Source organism: Artemia franciscana, chromosome 6 (assembly GCF_032884065.1).
Source record: "Artemia franciscana chromosome 6, ASM3288406v1, whole genome shotgun sequence".
Taxonomy (NCBI): domain Eukaryota; kingdom Metazoa; phylum Arthropoda; class Branchiopoda; order Anostraca; family Artemiidae; genus Artemia; species Artemia franciscana.
In genome coordinates, this window is record NC_088868.1 from 37,984,355 (window position 1) to 37,991,248 (window position 6,894).

The following is a 6,894-nucleotide window of genomic DNA, read 5'->3' on the forward strand; positions in this document are numbered from 1 at the left end:
TAGCTCATTAAAACACTTCACTATGAGAAAGAATTTATATTATAATTAAGAGTAAGCGCTCAGAGCTAGAATGATCTTACTAGCATGTAAAGAACTTATTTTCCCCAAATGGACCATTCGGACGTATTGAGACCGTACTACCCATTAGAAATTTAATGACCATACATAGGCCTCCAAACAGGCCCTTCAAAATTATTGAGACCACGCTACCAGTTATAAATTTAATAGCTATACATTGAACCTTCGGGTCCATTGCTTACTGCACTACCAAGTATAAACTTTAATATTGGAAACTACCATATTATAGTTTCAGGTATTATAGGCGAGTCTTAAAATTTACTTAGGGAGTGTTGGTGTCCATTGCAGCTTCAGGATAGAAATCGATGAGTAGTTGGTCAGTCCATACATGATCATCATTGTCGGCCCGGAAAAAGAATAAAAGAATAAATTTCCCTTTGAAGTATTTATGATTTTAAGCTGTGAGAAAAATAAATCCAAGGACTTTCAAATCTCCTGCAGAACTAATGGACCAGTGAGCTTATTTTCAAAACAATACTAATAGCTAAAAACATGGCGAAAAGTCTATTTCCTTTAGGACTAGGGGACCCAATAGCACCATTGAACAATGGGAGTTTCTGTAAACCTTAAGCTAGTCTTGGATTCTCAATAATCTAATAGTCTGACAATATTATCTCGCATAAAAATTTAGTTTTCCCATTAAATCATGGTAAAAAGTTACATTTCCCTAAGGTGATTCCTCAAAGTGTGATAATTGATATTTTACCTCATTCTTGAGCTTGGGATTAATACACCCCAATTTCCTTCGAAGAGGCAATAGTAAAACACCAGGTTTTCAAAGTAAGATCTTAAAAACACCTTTTCAAAAAACCACTAATAGCTAAAACTAAGGTGAAAAGGTTGCCATAGTAAACTAAAAGGACTAAACTTTAAGTTTTTTAGTGGAAATAAATAAGGTTTGTGAAAGAACATTAAATAATTTACACTTACATTAAAATCAAAATCTTGCATGGAATTCATCTCATACTGGAAGGCTGAAGGGCCGTATTCTTACCTTGTATGGGAAGCACAAGTCTTAAAGGTCCTATAATTTACTGCCAGGGCCTTGTTGGGCGCATAAGATCTCGAATCTTCACTTTGCTTGGAAGGGGACTGTCTCAAGACTTTGCAGTGCGATTGTTGTTGCAGCTCCTGCCCTTGCTTTTTTTGTTGGTGGGGGGGATATTGGTAAAATTTTCTATAAATAAATTAAGTTTATATTTTCAATGTTGTGAAAAATACATCTTTTGGAAATTCGTTTTTATAAGAAGATTCTTACACTGTTAAAATACATATTTTTTTTCATAGAAACTCATGTGCATTTAGGAAGCGTAGATTTTAGTTTTCAGAAACAAGTTCATCGCTCCCCTACCCACCTTAACAGGACCAAAAAATAAATACACTGATTTGAAAATTCAATGTCTAACCCTTTGCTTTTTGAGGAATTTAAACTTTCTTAACCTTAATAAGGGAACAGAAAGTTTTTAATTAGCGAACACCATAGATCACAAATATTTTAATTTTCTTTGTAGTATACTAAAGAAAATATTCCTTACACATGCATCGTTCATTGTTTTCTAGTAGCGCTCATGCTCATGGCCTTAAGAATATCATTAAAACTCTTGTAATAAAATTGTTTGTTCTTTCCAAATAACTTGAACCTAATTTCAACCACGTCCCCACTTAAATTTAAGATGAATAGACATTTGTTTTTTGACCTTTGAGGGTAAAACTTTTCCAAAGAAAAAGTAAAGAATTCAATCTACCAAAGTATTTTTTATTCCTATATTAAATTTTTGCTTTTATTCTTCCTACAAGGTTTTATACAACGTTGATATCTAAACCCCTGTTTATCATTGTCAGAAACCCTCCCCCCTCTTCAGTTTAAATTGTCTTGCAACTAGTTTTTCAAAAAGCTTTAAAAATTTGCCATTATTCAGAGAAATATAGTATTTATTTAAATGGTGATAAAATAGGTTTGGTTCGTGTCTCAAAATAGCTTCTCAGGTCAATATATAAGCTTTAAAAATTTTTTGTGCTAAAAAATATGGATAATGTTTAACCGTAACACCCCAGTTTGTGATTCACATGTAATATCAGAACATCCAAATTTGCCGGCTGGTAAGTACCCTTACATGCAATTATCAGAAGAGCAGCTGTCCAGTAGAACAACACCCCGACACCCCAATTTGCGATTCATATGTAATATCAGGACATCCAAATTTGCCGGCTGGTATTTACCCTTTCATGCACTTATCAGAACAGCAGCTGTCCAGTAGAACAACACCCCAACACCCCACTTTGTGATTCACATGTAATATCAAAACATACAAATTTGCCAGTTGGTATTTACCCTTTCATACACTTATCAGAACAGCAGCTGTCCAGTAGAACAACACCTCAACACCCCACTTTTTGATTCACATGTAATATGAGAAAATCCAAATTTGCTGGCTGGTAAGTGCCCTTTCATGCAATCATCAGAAGAGCAGCTGTCTAGTAGAACAAAACCCAGACACCCCGATTTGCGATTCACATGCAATATCAGAACATCCAAATTTGCCGGCTGGTAAGTGTCCTTTCATGCAATTATCAGAAGAGCAGCTGTCCAGTAGTATAAAACCCAGACACCCCAATTTGCGATTCACATGCAATATCAGAACATCCAAATTTGCCGGCTGCTAAGTACCCTTTCATGCAATTATCAGAAGAGCAGCTGTCCAGTAGAACAAAACCCAGATACCCCAATTTGCGATTCACATGCAATATCAGAACATCCGAATTTGCCGGCTGGTAAGTACCCGTTCATGCAATTATCAGAACAGCAGCTGTCTGGTAGAAAAACACCCTAACACCCAAATTCGGGATTCACATGTAATTTCAAAACATCCAAATTTGCCAGCTGGTAAGTACCCTCTTATGCAATTATCAGAACAGCAGCTGTCTAGTAGAAAATTTGGGTTTACACCATAAAGGATTTAACACACCTTATGCCTTTTTCACCAATCTGCTTGAAAGTGGTTTTAATAAATTTGCGAGAAAATACGATTATACTATCAGCAATAAATCTTTTTTAGGGGGGGGGATAGCTGTTAAATCAATTTAAAGAGTTATAGTTGGTTAAACTTAGAGGGGGAAAAGAAAGAGAGGATTACCAGCATAATAGCAACTGTTCGATAGAAAATAGGTAATTTAGAGCTTCTACGGTCTAACACACCTTACGCTTTTTTTTAACCAATGTGCTTGAAAGTGGTTTTAATGAATTTTAGCAAGAAAACAAGAGTATTTTATCAGTCGTAAAATTTTTTTACGAGCAGCTGGGTTTTAGATGTTTATCAAATATAGAGAATTATAATAGCTCAGACTTGGTGGGGGGAGGCTATAAAAAAGAGGCTATAAAAATCCAATTTTCGTAAAATTGGATTTATATTCGATATATCGGGAAGGACCATGTCCTTACTTGGGTGAGAGGGGCCCCCCTGATGGGTTTCGAAAGAAACCCCGAAGAAAAGAAGCCTCGTAGGTTTTCAAAAAGAAACTTTGACTCAGCAATCTTAGAAATCCTGAAGTAAACAAGCTCCTGAATGTTTTTAAAAGGAAATCCTGGGACCGAGAAGGTCCCTGAAGGTTCCTCCCTGCACCTTAGGTTTTCTAAACATAACAACCACGGTAATCTTAAAAAATGTTTTCCCAAGCCCTCGTAGGTTTTTAGACATAACACCCAAGGAAATCCTGGGGTAAAAAAGCCCAGAAGGTTTTTAAAGGAAATCCTGGAGTAAAAAAAACTGAGGGTTTTTCAAAGGAAATCTTGGGGGTAAAGGAGGCCTGACCCTCGTAAGCTTTAAAACATAACACCCAAGGAAATCTTGATTTAGCGTAGGTTTTTTTCTTAAGAAACTATTGGTAAAATCCAAAGAAATCTTTATTTAGTGGGCTTCCTGAAGGGTTTTCCTACACTCTTGGGTTTTTTTTCAAGCAAAACAACGTAGGGGATACTGAAGCCAAGTTACGCATGATTGGGTCACCGTTAGCTCTAATCACGCAACAAACAAAAGTACACATTCCCTATGACTGGCGCCGGCCGGCTATCATCGGGATGACGGGATAGGGCACCGCTTATATAGACAGGAGTACTGACCGCTTCTACTCCGGGGTACTGGCCGCTTAAGTAGATTGACCCGTCACTACTTCCAAGTCGTGACATTTGTCAATCATATAAGATTTTACCTCCTGTCCTAATCATGTTTTATTTACAGTTTTCTTCTGTTTCATTTTATTTTGATCTAATTCTTAAAAAAAAATTTGGTTTATAGTTCTTTCTCGCTTGTCACAGTTTTATTTTTAATTCCTCCCCCCCAGTATTCTAATTTCACTATTTTTCCTAACATTAGATAAGCCTAATTGGGGCCCATTCGCGAAATTTCCCTACTTTTAAAAAATTGTCACTAGCTCTGTATTATCGATATTTTTGTTACTTTTTTATATTTATTATAGGGGTGGAACGAGCGTATTGAAGACACATTTCACATTTTTAATCTAATGTTGATATAGGCGATGCTAATATATAATTTAAACGAAGTATATACCAGCGAATTAATTCCTAAAGGACCCCTGATTGTTCCCATCAGGCACTCAGAATTGCTTTTGGGAGGGAGATAACATAACCGGGAATAAGGGAATTATGAAAAAAATATAGCGAGACAGTGCATTGTTATCAAACACAAAGGGTTGCAAGATTTAAAGTCAGATGCCTCTTCATATGAGTCTAACTTCTTCCTACTATGATCAAATCCATACTATGATCAATCCTATGATACATCCATAATATTTCATTATTATTTTAACTGGTATAAGATTCTTCTGGGAACATTTCTGTATTTTTTTTTGTTATTATTTTTAAATTTAAATTTAAATTTAGCAAAATTTGAATTCTTCCCTAGCGTAGTGATTTATATCTGTAATAGTTTATATTTTTGTTTAGAAATAAAATACAGTTTTTATTAATAAAAGTAAATAAAAGTTAAGTTCATTATTATGTATTTTGCAGTTTGTTTTTACTTCCCTTGTGAATCTTTTCTCTCAGGAATTTTTTAAGCACTTGACTAATTGTGTTTGCCAAATTAAATTTACTCCTTCTTTGAAGTCGTAAAACCAGTAGTTTTATGAGAGTCGGACATTTGCTTTAAAATAACAGTAACCTGTATGCTGTTTCCATGCTCTTATTGTTTACGATTCCGGAAGATAGAAGTGTTCAACATTTCCCTATTCTCTAAATACAACGCAAACAACTGTAATATTTCACTCTTAAGTTGAAATAGGGGTATAATTTGATTCAGTATTGATAAAGCCAGAGGAGTGAAAAGGTGTAAAAATGGTGAGTACGAATATGTGAATTTGTTCTTTTGAAAAATAGTGTATTATTTTTTTCTATAGGCTGCTTACAAGGGGTAAATGGGGGGGGGGGGGGGGTAAAAAGGCACAGAATCTTTCACTAGACCTTTTATGGTAGCGACCAAAAAGCTACCAGTTATATACTCCCGTTGAATATATTCTTTTACGTAACCACGTTTTGATTTTATTTTTTTCTTGCCTATGCATAGGGCATCCAGGGGAGAGGATTGCCGAGTTTAAACCCTTCCCTCACAAAAACTGTCTGACTCGTAAAAACGTAACAAAAGGCATATAAAGAAGTTTTTGATGCATTTTTCAAGATTTTTCTTTACTCCCCCACCAAAAAATACCCTACCCCCCAAAAAAACTCCCCGATACGCCCCTGTCTATGCAATAGAGTTGACTTAATAACGAGTAACATGACACAAATGCAATATTATTGATCCTAACATATTAAACTTTGTTATTTATTTTGTTTCATCCTAGTCAAATCGAGTGAGTAATAATATAAAATATGACGACAAATCACTCGATCATAAAGTCTGAGATGAAGTGGTCTTTCAGTGAATAATTTACCATTAAAAAGCACTGAATGTTTTGAATAGTCAATTCTCATTTTGCCAAAACATGGATACACTTTAGTGATTGTAAAATTGGTCTCTTTGGGATCTCATTTTATGGAGGCCAATTCCCCAAACGAAAAAAATATTTTTGTACATTTTCCTTGGTCATGGTCTTAAGTTTCAAGTTTCAGTTTTAAGTTTCAGCCTGTTCAGCAATTTTTTTGCCATTTTTGGTCTTTTGTTGGGCCACATTATTTCGATCCTTTAAGCCCAAAGAATGAATGATATGAGTTTCAAGCTGATTGGATGAAAAGTTTTGGCTCTTTTTGGGCCGGGTTTTTATTTAGGGGAAGATTCTTCGGTGTATATTAAGGTTTTTCCGGCCAAAGAATTACAATTGTAAGTTTCAAGCTCACCATAGACAAAATGTTTTGTAGGTCCGTTTTCAGACCCCTGACAACTTCCATCGTTATTATAAAATATTTGTTTTTCTTGGCCACGGGGACAATCTTTAAAAGTTTCAAGTCAATCAAACACCACAGATGAAGCACCTTTCCCTTACCTATTTTTTATTTTCTATATATTATATAAAACCTATTTCCAAATCAAATTCATGGCCCTTGTCTCAGGAGCTGGGGTTCACCTCATCCCCAGAGTTATTTTATTTTGAATCTGTCTGCAATTTTGAACAAAAGGTCTGTTTTGACGCCTTGGTCTGGTATCATGAGGGCTAAAAACAGAGAGTGTATTGGTGGTGGATAAAAGGGCATAGGTAGGGGGCTGGTTATCTTCCAATTACTTTGAAAAGGTGTACTTTCGATTTTCAACGATTTACTCTCTTCCAAGCTTTACGACAAACCCTTCCACCCAAAATTGCCATTAA